The sequence below is a fragment of the Cynoglossus semilaevis genome, chromosome 2, assembly GCF_000523025.1.
Source record: "Cynoglossus semilaevis isolate Cse_v1.0 chromosome 2, Cse_v1.0, whole genome shotgun sequence".
Lineage (NCBI taxonomy): Eukaryota > Metazoa > Chordata > Actinopteri > Pleuronectiformes > Cynoglossidae > Cynoglossus > Cynoglossus semilaevis.
This window is the reverse complement of record NC_024308.1, coordinates 10,983,692-11,003,346: the sequence shown is the minus strand read 5'-3', so window position 1 is coordinate 11,003,346 and position 19,655 is coordinate 10,983,692. Positions and strand designations below refer to the sequence as shown.

Here is a 19,655-nt window from a genome sequence, read left to right as displayed (position 1 = left end):
TACATATATAAACAGTATATACAGACATACAGTATATGTGTATATGTGTGTATATATATATACATATATACACATATACATATATGTACAAATATGTATATATGTATTTACAGTATATGTGTATATATATATATATAGAGTATATATGTCTTACAAACTCAAACTGTCTTTCTGTGTGTGTGTGGTTTACAGGTGAATCCACAGACGTAGAGAGACAAAGAACTTCCACCTGACCGACTGAACAAAGAGGCTGTTGCTCAACAAAACACTGGTAGGAAGGGGTTAAAAGCTGTGTGTGTGCATTTGCCCGTGTTTGTGTGTGTTGGTGCACACGAACCTTGCGTCTCCATCAGTGTCGAGCTGATTGATTGGGTCGTCAGCAAAGATAAAAGATCCCGTCCTCACAGCATGGCCATAGTACACCCAGGGGAGAGAGAGAGAGGGAGAGAGAGGCTAACATACACACTGGGATTCCTGTACTGAATACAGATCTCTGTCTCTCTCTCTCTCTCTCTCTCTCTCTCTCTCTCTCCTGGTTATGTTTATTCTGTGACCAGTCTGTTGGTCTGCTGCTTTTCAACTACAAATAATATGTATGTAGATATATTTAAATACATATACTGCATATATATATATATATATATATATACTATATATATATATATACCTCCAGATTAGCCTGTGTAGATTAAGAGCTGCAGGGGGCGCTGCTCAGTTTTCTTCTTTGTTTCATCTCTGTCTTTTTTCCTCATTTATTTTGGTCTGGAGTTTCTGGTGGAGGTTACTTTATCATTCTGTGTGTGTGTGTGTTTAAATCACAATTTTGCTCGTTATAGACCCAGGCTCTCCACCATCTCCTCCACCCTTTATTGATTTGAACTCTCTCTCTCTCCCTCTACTCTCTTATGCCCCCTCTTCCCATCTCTCCCTGTTTTTCTTTCTCCATCACTACATTCATTTTTAAGGTCCCCCTGCACCCCCCTCCCTCTTCTGATTAGACGGTGAGGAGCTGTGTTACCTCTGACATCTCAATCAGACAGGAGCAGCAGAGTTTGTTTGCAGAGGAAAACTTCTGACAAGATATACCACACACACAAAAACCTGAAACACAAAAACAAGCCAAGAGTCAAAGGTCTTACGGGGTACTTGGTATGCTAACCTGGGGTCAAATGTCATTCCCAGCCTTGAAGATCACCAAAGTAAGATGGCAGAGGTGAACTAGAGGTGAGACCAGTTAGCACAGAAGGTAAGTGAAACTCAATGAGGACATGAATAGTGAGTGCAGTACAGTGAAAAATGATCTGCTGCTTCATTTACTTCAAATACTTAGATAGAAAATACTTGCAGGACAACAGTACTGTAGAATTTCAAACGTTTCTGTAGAAATTCAAAGGTTTCAAACTCACTGAGTCACCAGTCATCTGTTGATGTTCTTTTCTTCTCTGTACATTTTGACTTTTCCAATTGTCTCCTCTTTTTTGCTGGTACTGTAAATCCTCCCCATCCTCCTGAAGGCCCAGATCATCATCATCATCACCAGCCTGTCCACTGGTGTGAGTGTGTTCCTCCCCAGGACAGCTGAGCTGGCAGCCCCATCATTACCTCCCTGTTCACTCGTGTGGCGAACACGGACTCTCACCCTCTGTGCTTCATCAATGTCACTCACTAAAGGGAAGAACAAATGCATATTCAATTACCAGCAGGGCTTTAGTGGCATTAGAATGTAAATTACCCAATTAAGCCATAGGAGGGCAGTGTTTGATCAAATTAGGAGCCGCCCGTTTTGTAATAAAATGGCCATATTTTTCGGAAATAACAAAGAAAACGGTGTTGTTAGAGTCGACTGTGCTGAGAAAGCAGGATAAAAAATGCACTCATTTAAATATGTGCCTGCATTTGATGGCATTCATTTAGGAATTATTTTTAAATTGGCTTCAGCAGACATGAAACAATTATTCAGAATTGTGATCAGAGCCTTTGGTTGGTTTATAATAGAATATACTGCACTGTCCCTGTGGGAAAAGCTGCCTTGGACCCGAGAGCCAAGAAAAGTATGTTAATAAATAAGTATACATAGAATCTGTAAACCTGTTAGAATGTGTGACGAAAAAGTAAAAAAAAAAAAAAAGTTAACTTATGTAGGAAAAACAAAGACAACCGCGGGGGTTGAAAATTAATTTCGAAACCGTTTTATTAAAAAAAGTACTTTATAAAGTGAATGTCAACACAGAGTTGTTTTTCTAGGGGCGTTTGAACGTGTTCTTCCAGAACAATCTGATTTCCAGGTACTGACAGAGAGTAACTTTAGTAATCTGTAGGATACAGTAGCTGATTACACCTGCCTAAAGCCTTTGTTATTACAGTACCTTTAACACAAATGACTGAATACGCCACAGTCCCACTGATTGTATTTTGAAATAATATTAAACATAGAATAATTAAATATAGCAAACGTGGACGATGATTCCAGAAATGAAATTTAATTCTTACACACAGTGGTCAGTAAAGTACTTTTAAACTTGGCCGTGACACGAATCTCTTGGGTTTTTTTTAAACATAGCTGCAAAAAGCCTGCTTTTCCAATTTAAGAGGTAGAATAAAACCGGCCCCCAGGGTAGCTGCTAGCCGCGGCGGCGCTGGCACGTCGTTAGCACGCACGCACGCTTGAGTGACGTCATCCAATCGGCAGGCGTGTTCTCACCTGGTCAGTATGATACCGGAAGTTTGAGAAGCAACACAGAGAAGCAAACTAGGAATGAAAATAAAGAATTCCCTCTTCCCTCCGATCCTCTCGTTATTCAAATAACTGTTTCCAGATAACGTTAGTAAAATGGTGAGAACTCATGAAAGAAACAAAACAAGAAAAAAACCCCAACAGGTTAAGAAACGAGACCAACAGCTACACGTGGCTAACATCGCATTAGCATTAACATCGCACAACATCCTACTGGTGAGTCCTGCAGATTTTTTTGGAATTATTCAAAAACTCACGTGTGTGTTTGTGTGTTGTAATGAATCCCAGAAAAGTTGTTAACGGTAGTTGAAGTACCACAGGTTGTGACAGTAATAAAGTGTTAAATATTTTTATGTACATACACAAGAACACACTGCTACATACCACTGTGTTCTTTTATACCCCCCACACTCCCTTCCATCCTGATAAACAGGTGAAACAACATTGTAATTTGTTCTCAGTCAGATTTACATGCGCAGAAACAGAGGCAGGTCTCTGTTTATTTATTTATTTCTAGTCGTTATTGTTTTTGATGTATTGTGGGATATATGAAATATTTACACCTGCCTGAAAACATTGTGCTTTTCCCCTATTTAAAACACCCCAATTTCACTGTGTTTGATTTTATTTAATAACAAAGATGATTTATTTTTGTAAATTATTTTTTCTGTTGTTGTTGCATCAGGAATGTAATAATCCTGCTTTTTACCTGCACAATGTTTTTTTCTACATATTTTTCTTTGCAGGATTTAAAAACCTTTCAGGAGCTGATGTTTTTGTCGCTGTAGTTTCCTGATAGCCAAGGTCATATCAACCCAAATGTTCAGAGGCTGTCACGTCCACCTGTGTCAGTAGGTTTTGTTTTGTGATTTTCTGAATTTCCTTTGTTCATTGTCTCCTCTGGGACTCACTCTGTAAAGACAATAATTCAATCATTTGGAATGAAAATGATTTCTTCTCTGTTCTCTGATCCCTGCTGGGATGTAATCATTGTGTACTTGTTCGTGGACAAAGCTGTGCTCACATGACAGAGTAGATCATTATTATCACAGACTTGGATTTTTGTTAGAGTGACAGACCATAAAGTAAAGAGAATAATTGAGGCAGCGACATGTTGAGATGTGCTGTTACAGAGTGAAGCACTTTGCTTGATCTAAAAGGAGGCCACAGCTCTCAGGAGGAGCCTCGGTGCTGAGGAGTGTTGGCTGCTGTCTGTATGCAGATGAGCTTCACAGAGTGGCCTGGTTTCATGATGAGTGGATCAGAGAGTGGTCAGTGGTGGAGGCTCATCATCAGCTCAGACAGTGATCTGTTGAATGTACACTTTAGGACACAGTCGTACTCTGTCTCTGTCTCTCCTATCCTTTATTTGTCAAAGTTCAAATTATACTCATGTATTTGCTGTACTTACACTAAATAACAGATCTGAGTTAAAAAGACAGAAACTGTTGCTCCGATTTTTCTCTAATTCTTTAGTCGATAACAGACTGTTCACTGTGATCCAAGCCTGGCTTCACAGGATACAGTATGTACAGTGGACTCCTATTTGTGTAATGACTGTGTGACTGCTGTGACACATGATGCATGTTCTGGGATTTCAGAGGACCTGTGTGTTGGTATGTCAGGTTATTTTGGGGGTTTTCTGGCCCTGCCATCGTCAGATTATACAGAATATTAGATCTGCTTCTCCTGAGGATTTGGTGATGCTGTCAAAAAAGATGAGAAGATGGAGGGTGAATGCGTGTGATTTTGTTGGATGAAGCTCTCACAGCTGAAGCAGCCCCCTCCTCTCTCTCTCACCCCCCCATTTATTTCTTCCCCTCACTTTTCCCTCCTCACAACGTTCACTCAGATCCACTGTGCAAGCTCTGCTTTCAACTTCTGCCTTTGTTCTTTGTTTTTCCCTCTCTCCTGCTCTACAAACCCCTCAGTTGCAACGTGTAAAATGAAGAGAGAAAAAAAGGCTTCACGTTCCCAAAGTTTTCAAAACCCTGGAAAAATAACACGCCCCAGCTGAACAGGCTGAATCCAAGCTTCTCTGCTTGAGACTGTTTTGACTTTTGATTATCTTTGTTTGCACATATTTTGCTGTTGTACTTCCAGTGTGTCTTTGAACAGAGGGAACTCAGGGATCAGTGCATCTCCAGGCTGCAGCTAACAGAGTCCTGACTCTGGGGGACTGGAGCTGTGACTGATCTGACTCGGCTGTTCTCAGCACCTCTGCTGATTAAATTAATGACCCACAGAGGTTTCAGGTTGAATACTGGAGTCCTGGTCAGAGTTATAGGTTGGAGTGTTGCTGTCTCAACTTAAAAAAAAAACAACCAAACTTTAATCCTCCATATGTCCTCCAATTGGTTGATTTTCGTCTTGATAAGATGATAAGGAACTGGTCAACTTAATGAAGGATACATTTAAATAAATATCTGTTTCCTTCAGGAACAATCCTACAAACTGGAACCACCTTTTTTTAACTGCTGTTTCTGTGTTTCTGCTGCTGTTCGTCCTTGTCCTGTTGCTGCTGGAGTTGACCCTGCAGTAGAAAGCTGTCTGCTGCTCCAGTCCTTGGACACACTCCCTGCTCCGCAGGCACAAATACATAGAGAAGGTTTTTTAAATTTGGGAACAAGAACCTGAGAAGTGTGAGAAATGATCCTGCCAACTGTGACCTTCCTCACAGCGAGGCCTGAGCAGAGTGAAACGTACTGCACACGTACATTCTCTGAGGTAGAGTTTAAGTCTAGAGGGGAGTCTTAGGGTAGGAGTTTGTAGCAGCAGTGATAAGTGGATGGAATAATGGAGGTAATGTTCCGTTTTTGTTATTCTGCCCGTGTGTTGAATACTTCAAATAATTAAATCTGAATAATTTCACAAATATGTTTAACAATACATTTTGACAGCACCAGGTGTGACAAAAATATAAATAAAAATGAAATATTTTAGACCCAGAGTCTCAATGGGATAAAAATATTTTCCTAATATGAACCTGAATCTGAATAAGGCTAAAAACAATTGTCTGGATTCTAGAAACCTGAAGTAAAAAAAACCACACCCCTATTCAAAATACAGCTAAACTTTGATAAAAACACATAAAATAGTTTGTTAAATGCACGATCCTGCACCAAAGAACCAGACTGTGGTCCGTTCTCCACTGGACCTGCAGAGACAGCAGGACACTGCTCCTCCTCTTCATCCTCCTCCTCCTCCTCCTCCTTCTGTCCCCCAGAGAAGAGACAGCTGTGAAATGAAGGTGTTAATTATTCATGTGCTAATATGTATATATTTAAACTGCAGGAATGGAGACCAGCATCCGGGACGGCTCTTTCACACACATTTATAATGATTAAGTGAGTGTGTGTGTGTGTGTGTGTGTGTGTGTGTGTGAGTGGGTGGTAGAGTGGACACAGGAGGAACACTGTTCAAATCTGTGTGTGTGTTTAATTACTTCTCACTATGTTTAATTATTGCAGAGTTTCATCATTAACATGCAGTTTGTGTTTGTTTGTGTTTTTCCAAATACAGAGTACTTATGGGAATACTCGAGGCCTGAGAAGTATACACCTGAGTGTGTGTTTAAAATAAGGAATAACTGTTGCTTGTTTCTTTTGCACACGCTCATATTTGAAGCTTTGTATTTAGAAAGACTACTTTTAAAATAATAAACACTCACATATATTTATGTACAAATATATATTTTATATATAAAACCAGTGATTTGGATGATGGATGTAGTCAGTCAGAACCAAGTTGTGACCCACTGATCAGACCTCTGTAGGTCATTAATTATTAATTAAACAGCTGAGTCAGATCAGTCACAGCTCCAGTCCCCCAGAGTCAGGACTCTGTTAGCTGCACTGATCCCTGAGTTCCCTCTGTTCTCAGAGCTACTACAAACCTATAGTATTCTGTACTAAAATAAAATAAAAAAACACCATCACATCTGATGGATAGTTGGGTCACTGAAACAACTCTTCACGTTGTAGATGAAGCCAAGGACACCTTCACTGCACCACAGGTCAACATCAGGTGATTAGATTAACCACAAATCAATTTAAGCATCGGCTCATCGATCACTTAATTGATCAGCTGACCTATGAGATAATCAATTTATCACTACATGAACATCCAAATCTCTGATGCAGTGTCTGAAGGTTGAGTAGATGTTGGCAAGAGCCTGATGATACGATACGTACCATGAATATGATATATTTCAATATACTGCGATACTACAGACACGACGATATATTAAGTTTTTTCCCCCCAATGTAACTGTAGTCAAAGTGTCATCATAGTAAAGACTCTGCTGCTGTTCCATCTGAACATCAGGTTACTAACATTGGAACAGAGGGATCTACATTTGGAATCAATGAACCAACACCAGGAATATTTGACTGGGAATTGGTGATAAAAAAAATCAGTACACTGATGGAGGAGATTGATACGGTAAATATCATGATAATGTGATATTTCAGTGAATGGATGTTTTCTTCCAGCCTAAATGCTGTAGTGACGGTGGTTAGTTCAGGTGATTCCTCTCTCCACGTCCAACTCAAACATTCTGTTTCTTCTTCAGTCACTGCTTCTCTCTCCAACACACTTGTCAGCTGCTTTTGATGGACTGGGCAAATTCACCTCTTCAGGCTTTATTTCTAATTTTCAATGATGGGCTTTCTGTTACATGTAAAAAACACAGTGATTATCCTTCGTGCTCGGGTTGAGCCTCGTCCCTGGGAGCAGCACCGACTCCAGCTCTGATAAAATATTCTGGATAATTTTGGGCAGCAGTAATGAATTCAGAGTAATTGGTTCCTCAAAGGGAAACCTGTCAAGTGGATTTGGCTTATTTATTCTGAGACCTTCAAAAAGTGAATCAACTTTTGTTGAGCAGCAGAGAGCACAAGGCTGCTGAAAATAATATATAAAAAATACAAGCCCCGGCTGAGGGATTTGAAGCTAACGGTTGGAAAAGTTTTTTTGAGGCCAAGACCCAAATAAGATTTAAAATCTTTGGCCCCCAGGACCAAGACTTATTAAATTGGTCTCGTTATTATTCATGTTAAGTCCTGGGCTGAGGAAAATAAAAATGTTCTGGATATAAACCTGTGGTGAGTCAGAACAGATGAGAAGAACATACAGTATTTATGTTCTCAGTTCTGGGGCTGATAATATTCTGTTAAATTTGGGCTTATTAGCTGGACTTTTCAAAGATTTAATTAAACTCTTATAAAGTTTGAATCCTTCAGCCCATATTTATTTAATGGCCTGAATTTATGAGCTGCTGCAGTGAGAAGAACTTTGTTGGGTTGGAGTCTGTAGGACCAGGGCTGAATGTTTGGGAACTCAAGTACGAGTTCTTCTAGAACATGTTTTTACCGGTGACATGACGGATGAACTACTGGATTATTTACCAACATTTACCCACAATTCCCAGCTTGGCAAAATCTTCATTAGGCTGCTAAAAAATAAATGAATAAAGACCCAAATTTACAGATGTTACAGAAATGACCGAACAGCAGTGACTAAGAAAATCAAAAAATATATACTGATTAAACACTATATAAGGTGACCTCTGACCCCACTGGTTGGTTGGTGGCCTTTGAACTTTACTAGTTGTCAGAGTTTGCTGTGATCCCTGATCAGACGATGTTTAGACAAATGATGTCCGTCAGTCTGTGTCCCTGCCTCAGTCATGACAGCTCACTGCTGCAGCTGATGATGATGATGATGATGATGATGATGATGATGATGCAGTGGGTAGTAGCAGTAGCAACATCAGCAGCCTTCTGTTGCTCTGTTGTGGCCTGGTCTCACTGTGGGACAGGTCCAGTGTCCACCTTCCCTTGTCCCCCTGTCCAGTCTCCACCTTCCCCTAAAACACTGTCCTTTATCCTTATCACAGTCACTGACAGAGCAGAGGAGTTTCCTGCATTTACACACTGCCTGTGTGCACACACACACGTGCTAATGCATGCACACATGTGTGGAGTCACATGATCTGTCATCGTGGGATCAATTTCCACGCTGAGGTCAATTCATCTACAGCCTTCATAATGGTTACAGAGTCATTACACCCTCCTCGTTCCTCCATCCACTGACAGATGAGTCCGCAGTCTGTGTGTGTGTGTGTGTTGAGGGGGTGGGGGTGCGTATGTGTCGATGATTATCAGAAAGGTCTTGTGTGTGACATCACTTCTTTGTCTTTAACCTTTCCTCCTCCTCCCCTTCATTCTCTCATCTCCTTTTTTCACTGCTGTTTAATGACCTGCCCTGTAGTTCGATTCCACACAGACTCTTTAAAAGCTGAACTGTTGGATGTCATTATCTGATCACACTTCAAACCTGACCTACTCCTGAACTGAAGCACATGTTCTTCACATGTTCTTCCTGAGCTGCAGCTAAATTCACACTGGATGAAAATTAAAGTTCTTCTTATTGGTAAAAAAACAGAATTCTTCATAAATATTTGTACAGAAAATGAAGAAAACATTAATTTATTGGAATTTATCAGACTGTTTTTAACTGGTATCTTATTTCTGTTTTTTGGACGCTATGAGTAAAATTCCAAATTGAAGATTTCCCCCCCTGTCCCTGCTCATTATTTATTCACAGCAGTTGTATTTCCTCCTTCTTTGCTGCAGATCAAACCTGTTGCCTCTTGATGTTTGTTGTTTCTGTTGTTTCTGTTGTTTCCGTTGTTGCTGTTGTTGTTCTGTCAGCGGATGAACAGTCCACGTTTGTCTGACCTAAACCCAGCTCAGCTAAGGTGCTGCTGCTCCAAATCCCATTTTTACCTCCGTGAAACTCATTAGACAGGGTGAGACAGGGTGAGACAGGGTGAGACAGTCGGTCCGTCACTGATCCTGGACGTCTTTATTCAGGTCTCAGGATTCTAAACCTGCAGAGACACATTCAGCTGTATTATGATCAATACAATCTGATTTCCTGTAGCTCTGTGTGTGTGTGTGTGTGTGTGTGTGTCACTCAGTCAAGTAACAATCCCTTTTGTCAGCTCCGTCGCCCCTCTACAGTACATCGATCGGCTTTCCTAAAAATGTGTTTTCCATTGATTGACAGAGGAGTAATTAAATGATGGAGTGGGGGCTGCAGGCGCTGCTCATCGACTAACTGCAGCTGCTTCAACAATAAAGCGCTCCTCCAGGCGGCTACAGGCCTATTTAATAACCTGAGAAATGGTATTTTTATGGTGAATCATCGACAACAACAGGTACCAATCATTGGCTGGTAATTGCTGCTGCTGTCTGTCTGTGTTGGACTTCACCCAGACTTCAGAGCACGGTGGATGGGGAGGAAACACGGGGTGGGGGGTGGGAGGGTAGAGAGAGCATTCTGTGAACACACCCTGCCTCTCTCTCTCCTCTCGTTACCTCAGTGGCCTCTACATGAACCCAGCATTCACAGCATCCACAGAGGCTTTTTTCTCTTCCTTGGTGTCGGAATATTCTCTGTGTGTATGTGTGTGTGTGTGCATGTGTGAGGAGATGAAATGAAACACAGCAGATCAGATTCACTCTCGCGGCTCCCCCGGTTCCCCGCTGTTGTGGAACTGATGACCGGAGTTTGACTCTTGCGTTTGTCAAATCCTGAAAATAACTGGTATTTTTTTACGATGAGACACAGAAGATGAGAGGATTAAAGGATTTTGAGCAGCAGAAAAAGATGTTGTGAAACCAGAACCTCCGTCCTAACAAGCTCACGCAGCAGATGTTAAATGAGATGTTGATGGTAGAAAAATGCTGTCCTCAAAACGAATCATCAAACATGATAAAGACGTTTGATAGTCCAGGATTAGACCGGGGCATTTAACCGACCAATAGAAACACTGCTGATATCTTTCCATATATGTTGACACTGCTGCTGCTGGGTACTCTGAAGTACAGAGGACAGAAATGATTGGTTTGAAATACTCCAAGATTGTTTGAGCTTTAGTGAAAGTGTGCTAACATTAGTGCCATTTTTAACTAACTGCACAACAAAGTTGAAGTCACTCCATTATTGACCTTTAACAGACACATTAAACACAAAGAGTTCAACGGATCAGAACAACATCTGTGTTTCTTTAGCCTGGACATAACCTTTTGAGCACTGTGCTAAATTGTATCAAAAAAATGGATCCTCTTGTACCCTCCTGGGGCCTGGGGCCCTTAGGGCTCACAGACCCCTGGAGAAGACCTCTGCTGTAATAAACTGTATAAAAATAAAAAAGAAATTGATGAGTGTGAGGGCAGATAGGTGGCGTAAGTGTCAGGCGAGAGGAGACGGCGGAGGTTATTGCAGGTTACAGCTCGTCCCCGCTGACAGACCTAATGAGCCGAAAGCACGACTGCTTCACTCTCACAGGAGATAATTAAAACCTGAAGCACGCAGACGCCAGAGCTGGTGCATGAATGGAGACGTGAGACGGTGTGGTGCTTTGATATGAAGCTGTTTTTAAACAGATGACTGAGCTGAAGCCTGAAGCAGGTGGCTGTCATCACTACTGGCCCGCTGCGTCTGTTCCACACCTTCTGGTCTACAGGAGACCCAGACACTAATTAGGACCGCTGTGGAGACGAGTGCCAAACACTGAGCTGTTGTTCTGCTCCGTGTCTTGGTGAGACAGACTCAGAGATTTGATGTTTCAACAATGATCTCATGCCTTCAGTGCTTCTTCAGGGGGAAATGCCAATGTATTTATTGTCACTTAGACAGAAATATAAAAACTGAGTGAGGATTCTGTACCAGGAGAAAAACTTTTTACTTCTCTACTTGGTCCAGCAAAATATGGCTCGTAATATTATATCTGTAGTAGAAGTTAGAAGTTGAGATCATCTGTTGACCTCAGAGAAGTCTAGGAACTGGCTGTAGTTCCACAGAAGATCAGACAAAGACCTGTCTGAACATCTGTCGGTCTTCAGACTGGTCCAGTGGTTTGCCCACCAATTAGTCAGTGCAACATCTGGAAGCTTCAGAAGAGGTCAGCGTCCTTGTCCGTCCCAGCATCTGTCTGTAGGAGTCCACCAGTGGTCCACCAAGACCTGGGAACATGGCTGAGAGAAGTCCACCAACCTGGCTTCATAAACTGGCTCTACACATGACATCTTCATCAGAGTTATAAAAACAAACCAGTCTGAACATCCATCAGCTTCAGATGAAGTCTGTCACAGACCAGATCCAGAATCTGGCAGCTTTCGGAGAAATGTAGAAGAAGGACGTGTCTCCCCCTGGATGTACCACGGTCAGGTGTTTATTAAAGAGTTGGTGAAGAGACAGAAGACATTTATTTAGTTCTTACTGGGGCTGTGTATTCACAACAGTCTGTTGATATGTATCACCATACAGGGGCAACGATCCGATATACTGTGATAGACTGTGATATACTGTGATATACTGTGATATACTGTGATAGTATAGACACGACGATATATTGAGGGGTTTTTTTCAACAATGTAATTGTAGTCAAACTGTCATCATGGTTAAGTGTCAGAAGTATGGGTGGTCTATAAAACTGCAGTACAACAGCAGACCTGCTGGTGGCCTCAGAGTCGTCCCTGATTCTATAGCTGCCACAGTCAGTGAAAAGTAAGTTGTTAAAAAGTACTCCATGACATATCACTTACTGCAGATCATTTCACATGGTTTTCCTCTTCAGTGTGTCGTCAGGCTGTGACAGCAGCTGTAAACACATCTTGGCAGTGATGCTGGTGGCACTGCCTCCCTCTGTCTGACAGTGTGTGTGGCAGGACTGCTGGATAATGAGGGTGACTGCTGGGCCGTCGTAACATGATGTGGGGGGACCCTGGGTTATAGTCAGGCACTTGTAAGGACTCCTCCTGTGGGGCGTTAAAGGTGTGAGGTTCTAATCAGACTGTCTTGCTGTCTCTCCAGGCCAAACCTCAGCAGTTTTTTATAAAACTCTGTGGAGAGAGAATAAAATATTTAGAGGTTTTTACAGCGGTGGCCACAGAAAGATGATGACTGACATGTAAACTGATCTGAGCGCTGGCCTGAATATGAACCTGCTCATTTACACCATCTTAAATCTGTTCCAGTGTGTGGCCACTGTGTGGAACCGTGGGGTAGAAATGTTTGGATTTATGATGCAAACCTGTTTCCTCCAAAGATATTTACACACACACTGCTGTGTTAAATGCTATATATTTTGTGGGAAACGTAATTACTACCTGTGTGATGTAGTTTTCCGCTGCAGGAAATATGACGTTCTGGTGCCACAAATAAGTCCCGGAGTAGAAACGTGAGCCAGATGTGACTTTAACTGTGGATGTGGCACTTTTTCAAACCAATATGTTTAGAGAAATGTCCAAAACATCCTGCAGAAGGTCAGCAGGAGGGTAAAGGTCAGACGGGTCATCACATATCAATAATTCTTCAACCATCACCACGCCGCTGTGGTTTCTGTCTTTTCTTTTCCTCTGAGGTGTTTCAGCTCCACATTAGATAGTAATGTTAAAAATCTTTTCTCAGTTGTTTTTAAGGCTTTGTACCGGCAACAATCTGGTGAAACGATATGATATGTGTCAGGAAACAGAAGCACTGAGACTATATTGTGATATACTGCAACACTATAGTCACAACAACATATATTGAGTTATTTTCACCAGTGTAACAGTAGTCTAAGAGTCATCATAAACCATCAGTACACTGATGGAGGATATTGATATCTTCTTACACTCATAGTTGTTTTAGGTGACAGTGAAGACCTCAATCAAAAGAATCAGGAGTAAGTCTGCCATCCTCTCATCTCAAATGGAGAAAGTGAAGATGAGCAGGAGGAGGAAAGTGTTCTTCGTCCTGTTTTGGTAACAGCTGTCAAAAGTTAGGGGAGAAAAGTTGTCTTCTCTGTGTGGGTGGCATCTTTTTTTTGAATCTTAGCATCTTTTATTGAATCTTTTTTGAAGGATTTTTCAGGATTCTTTTCCTTAGCATCTTTTATTGAATCTTTTTTGTATATTTTCCACTACAGCTGAACTGGAACTCCTGTGGTCAGTGGTGTGTTGTGTTTTTGTGTTTTTCAGTACAGTACTACTACAGTATCCTGTACAGAGTCTTGACTTCCCTGCCCTTTATATTCTGTTCTAAATTCAATCCAAGAAATGAAACTATTTCAGTGGGTTACTGATTATCTGCTAGAAACCTGTCACTGAGAGTTGAATATTAGCGACATGCTAATGTCACTGTAGTCTAGCGGTTAGCTCGTCCGCTTCTGAAACAGAGAGCAGGTAGTAGTGGGTTGATTCTCAGAGGAACCACATACCTGTGGGGTGGAGGAGTGGGGGGGCAGAACTGCTGTTTACACTAGAACTTCCTTAGTGTGGAATCAATGAAGATCAAATGATGATGATGATGATGATGATTTTTGATAGTACGTGGTGTAAGAGTTTATTTTACTATGGACCATGTTTGTCTCTCTTCTTCTTCAAGGCCAAACCCTCCACACTGGAACAGCTGCCACCTTCAGTCTACGTCCGTCTCTCTACGATCCGACCTCCCTGTGGTCACTTCACCTTGTTTTTCCTTCTACTTTTAACCATGAAGGATCTTGTTGTTCTGACTCTGGCCTGAATGACTTGGTTGTAATCCTGACTTCATTTCTGTTTCTCCACCTCTTCTTTCTCACTCCCACAACTTTCACAGGAAGGTGGAGTTGAAGTTGTCTTTGGGGAAAGGTGCTGGACTTGGTCTGTGCAGCACAGAGACTTTCAGCTTTTACTGCAGGTATGTGTTGATGTAAAAACAGCCGAGGGCCAACCACCACTGATGCATCTGAACAAATGTAACAGCAGTAAGAAAATATTGATGAAATATTGGGGAAAAAAACTCAATATATTGTTGTGTGTATAGTACTGCAATATATCACAATAAATCATATTGTTGCTCCGGTGACTTTCAGTCATAATCTGTCACTGTCTAACAAATAAAAATGATCCCAAACATAGAGTCAAAGAAAAACAAACCCTGTGACGTTTTCGCGGCCTTGATCGTCGCTTACGCTGCAGAGGTGAAGGCGCGTGTGTCGGCTCGTGCAGTAAAATCATGCATATAAAGAGTGAGTCGACCTTGGCAGTAATGAAGCAGCAGGTTGAGTCATGTAGAGATGGAGGACATGGCCCTGAGTGTCAGCTCTGTTATTTTAGTGTTGATTAAAGCAGCAGCCGAGGATCAAGACGTGGAGACGCTCAGAGCTGCGGACGCTTCAGAGGGAGGAGTTCACTGTCGATGAATGTGTGACAGACCCAGCTGACACCTGGCTTTGATTAGAGCTCAGCCGCTCAAGACAATGACAGCTGGATCATGGAGAGTGAAGTGCTTGAGTTCAGAACCCTTCCATCTGAAACGAACAGTAGAAAGAAATGTTAGTGAATGACTTTGGATCAAGGTTTAACACCAACGCTCCAAATGGACTTTCTGAAAGAAATGTCCAACCACGGACACAGAGTTCCGTCCGTCCGCTCACTCTCGTCACTTTTATGGAATCCAGGAATTAATCAGTTGTAGTCTCTCCACAGTTAGGACACCAGATGTAAGAGGTTGTGTGGCCCATAACTGGGCCTGACCAGTGTGTTGTCCACTGTAACAGTAGGAACAGCGTCCTCATCTGGGAACCCTCATGGTACTGAAAGGGCTTCAGACGTTTTGGTTGGTTTTACTTTATTCATTTTTTTTATATTTATATATTTAAAATATTTTTGTGCTAAAACACAGGAGTCCACCCTCAGCCCCAAACTCCATCTCTCCATTAGTTTGGGAGTCTTGACCCCAACCCACAGCAGGGGTTTTTCCAGCCCACTCAGTGTTGTCTTCCAAGCAGCTTTAATTGGAGTTTTGACTGAACAAACACATTTTCACTTGGTCAGGTCTGTGCTCTGTGCTCTGTGTTTCCTGCTTGTGTGTTGGTGTAGGAGTGCACGGCCCCACCCTGCAGCACAATGACCTGCATTGAACACGCGTGTGTGTCAGTGTGTGTGACACGGGTCGACAAGGAGCCGTTGATGGCACCTGATAGGTCAGATCTATCTTTATCATCGTTACTCAGCAGGTTGTGTGGAGCAGCCCGACCACACACTCCCCCACCTCCGCCTCAGCTGAACACAAACACAAACACAAACACACACCCTCCACACCAACAGTCCAGGGACTAAAAATAGCTCCTGCTGACACAGGCTGGTCTATAATAAGCCATGACATAATCACTGGTTTCAGAACAGGCAGCGTCTTGTTCCTCATTGACTTCTGTTTCATGTCACGGCTGTTTGGGAAACGGACTTTAAAGGAACAGGTCGACCTTTGGGAAACAACATAAGGTCCAGTCTATCTATGGCAAAGACTAATGTGGTTCACATTTGGGTTTTTTTATTATCCTGGATGTGGGCCATAGGTCAGCCAGACCCTTGTGGCCCAGATTTGTGAGGACCAGATGTCAGTAGATGCCAGTGTGGACCACTGAAGTCCCTTTGTGTGAAGCAGGGAAATGAATTTGGTCCAGAAGTAAAGTTTGCTCAGAAAGATCCTGTGTGTTATATCAAAGATGTTTGGTGAATAATGACTGTAGATGAAACCACATCGTTTGGCTTGTTGGACAAAAAGATTTAAAAATCCTGCTCTGCTCTGTCAAAGTCCGGGGCTTCACTAAGGAATTCTGCAGAACCAAAATACGGTCAATGTTTATTGAGCATTAAAGAAAACTGAATATGAAAGGAGAGGAGCAGGAGGACGAGGAGGCCCCGCCCCTCCCTGGTCACAGCTGTTATTTTTGGGAGCAGTGAACTGAGGAGCTGAGTAATGTGTGTGTGTGTGTGTGTGTGTGTGTTCACGGCTGACCTTCACCAACTGCCACCTGAGCAGAAACACCTGTGTCTCTGAGGTGGGCTGTGGTGGAGTCCACCTCAGAGACACAGCGCTGCCTTTCTCTGCTTCACACATGTCGTCCAGATGAAACACACACCTCAGGGAGGAGGCGGTGTCGGCACGGAGTCCTGACGCTGAGCAGGTCCTCGGAATGACCAGTCCTGCATTTACTGTTGTCAAAACAACAGGTTTAAGTTGAATGAAAAACCTCATGAGGGTTGGTATAAAAAGCAACTGAAAATCAAGAGAATATTTTTATTGAAATTATATGAAATCCCTAAATTTCTGTTTCTTTTTTTTTTTTTTACACCAAATGCTTATTCTAGGTGGAATCAAACCTTGAACCTTCTAGATGACAGGGAGTAGTCTGACCACTGCATCACTGTAGCCCCTAAGGTAGGTGAACCAGACCAGTTATAATGAATACTGTAAATTCCAGACTATTAAGTGCACCTGAATATAAGCCCCACCCACTAAATGGTTGGTGATCGCTCCACGGCTTAAGCTAACATTAGCTCCGGGGCTAACTCCCTTCACTTTGTGCTTGTCCGCAGCAGAGGTAAACAGAGACAGAAACAGGGAAGTTTCTGGAAGTCTTTATTATCAGCCAGACTGGGGACAACAGAACAGGGTGTTTTAACGTGTCCTCTATAACCAACTCACACTTTAACATGATAGGGCGACAACTGCTCTCAACTTTAGCTGCCGATGATGGTTCCCAGGAAGCAGAAGTGCTCCACAGTATCCAGAGGAGAATCATCCAGGGTGATGGGGCTGGGCTCGTCCTGAAGTCCACTATCATCTCCACTGTTTTTGGGGCATCGAGCTCGTCTACACCAGGTGGTCCATCTCCCATCTGCACGATGACTCATCCCCTTCAGAGATGAGTCTAATGAGGGTGGTATCATCCGCAAACTTTAGGAGCTTGACGTTCTGATGGCTCGAGGTACAGCCCTGCAGAGAGCCGGTGCTGATGGTCCGGGAGTCTGAGGTGTGGTTCTCCTCAGAGACAGGCTAGCTGCACCTGTGTCATGGTTCCTGTATGGTCGGAGCCTGGATGAATGAATTCTGGAATTCTAGGGGGTGGAGGGGTGATGATGATGATGATGATGATGATGACATCTGAAAGGGGAAGAGGAGAAGGAGTTAAAGCACAACAACAAACAGCAACAAGACTTAAACTATACCAGCTGGAATTTTGCTGAGAATGTTACAAAATTCAGCTGTTAAGACTTTTTCTTTACAGAAATGCACTTCTATTTTTTGCTTCTTTGTGAAATTCTGACTTTAATGATGTTTTTTTTTCAGACTTGTTTTTTTAAAGGCATATATTAATCTTCCTGATATCAGGAAATGATGATGTCATTCCGGTAAGTCAGATATCATCATGAATTTCCCTGATAATAAATACTGTACAGTGTTTTAGGAGACTGAGGAAACTGTTTTTTTTTTTTTGTCAGCACCGCAGTGTGGGTTCCACTCCAAGACAAGAGACCTGAAGGACCTTCACGTGAGTGCTGCGTTCAAGGAGCATCGGTATAATTGGGAAAACTTTGACATGACTTGATACCAACATCGTATCCACAGAATTTTAGCCAATACACAGTATGTTACACATAATCCATGGAAATATGAACATGAAGAAGTTGGGAACAGCACTAACTTATGTCAGTTGTCCATAATTTTATTTTTATTTCATGTATGTATTTTATTTTTTGTATTGGTGAGGAATAAACTTTACCAGATTGTTTTTTTACATAGAAATGTTTGAAAGTAACGTATCATTATTATATTTTTATATTATATTATTATAGTGCATTATTTATATATTTTTGTAACTTGGAATGCACTTTTTCACTATGTATTTGTTTTTAAATGTTCTTAATATACTGGAACCCCGAGATACGAGCTTCCCGAAACACGACTATTATATGTTACAAGTCTGCAACTATTGCAAGATTTTTCTCCTGATACAAGGAAATATCTAGTTACCAGTGGCTCAACCTAGGGCTGCCGTCCATTCAGTCGTACGACATGGGGAAGCCGCGAGCTCTGATGCCAAAGCAGCTGCTGAGTTGGTCACCAACTTTTAGTGTTTATTAAAAAAGAAATCCTTCTCCTACCTTAGTGGCCCCGACACAAATATATTTGTTTATATCTACGTTTTATATAATTAATTAATTAATAGTATGTTTCTGTGGGGCTGGAACTATTTAATTCTTTTTTATTTATTTTTTAATGGGGAAAATTCGATCGAGATACAAATGCTGCTGTGGAACGGATTAGACTCATATCTTGGGTGTCCACTGTATTTATTAATTATTTTATTATTTTTTAATTTTGTATTAAATTCTGATGCAAAGTATTTCAGTGCTAGAGGCAGTTATTAATATATCAATAAGTAATTCACCTCACATTAATAGATATTAATTTGAAATATCAAATAATTTGACATATAATTGCTAAAACATTTTTGTTTAACAAAAATGTACTTTTAAAAAGTCAACACTGTTTTTGGTTTTATTTCTAGTATAAATGTTGTTGTATATCTCACTTGCCTTAAAATATGTGGATAAGCCCATATTCATGCTTAAGATTTTAGAAAAAAATCTCAAAATTCTTTAATTTGATGATAAACCTGCAGAAAAGTATATGTTGATTTTTTTTTTCCCAAAGATTTTCGTCGTCATTTTTTACCATCTAATCAAATGAACAATAGGAATTTTTCAAAAACTTTCATAGATCTTTTTCCTTCTGACGAACATGTAATGCGAAACTAGAATTTTGTCAAAACATTTACAAAAAAAAAATTTGTAAAAAAATCCCAAAATGCTGTATTTTGATGAGAAAAATGCAGAAAAGAAAAAGTTTTTTTTTTCCAACAATTTTCATCATAATTTTTTACCATGCACATTTTGTGCATGTTTCTCATATTCACATATTTTTTATAAATTGTTTAGCCCAACCCTATTTTTTTAGTCAGTCTACTTTGGGACATAAACTTATATTTTAAGGCATTTCTAACTTTTTTTGTGATAGTAAGACTATAGTAAGGCTA

General features: G+C 41.3%; 1 long non-coding RNA gene across 6 annotated transcripts; it reads left to right on the top strand.

The window, feature by feature from the left end:
* Positions 1 to 692: 692 nt before the first annotated feature.
* On the top strand, positions 693 to 19,086 carry LOC103399517 (uncharacterized). 6 transcript variants are annotated; one of them, XR_003049245.1, is made up of 9 exons: positions 693 to 2,950; positions 3,481 to 3,585; positions 14,174 to 14,246; positions 14,387 to 14,467; positions 16,682 to 16,814; positions 16,924 to 16,993; positions 17,276 to 17,588; positions 17,906 to 17,967; positions 18,058 to 19,084. It is a non-coding gene; the product is annotated as an uncharacterized LOC103399517 (long non-coding RNA). The 6 variants fall into 6 exon arrangements; XR_003049244.1 differs by having other exon boundaries at positions 14,174 to 14,467; positions 18,058 to 19,085; XR_001761259.2 differs by lacking the exon at positions 14,174 to 14,246 and having other exon boundaries at positions 18,058 to 19,082.
* The last annotated feature ends 569 nt before the right edge of the window (positions 19,087 to 19,655 follow it).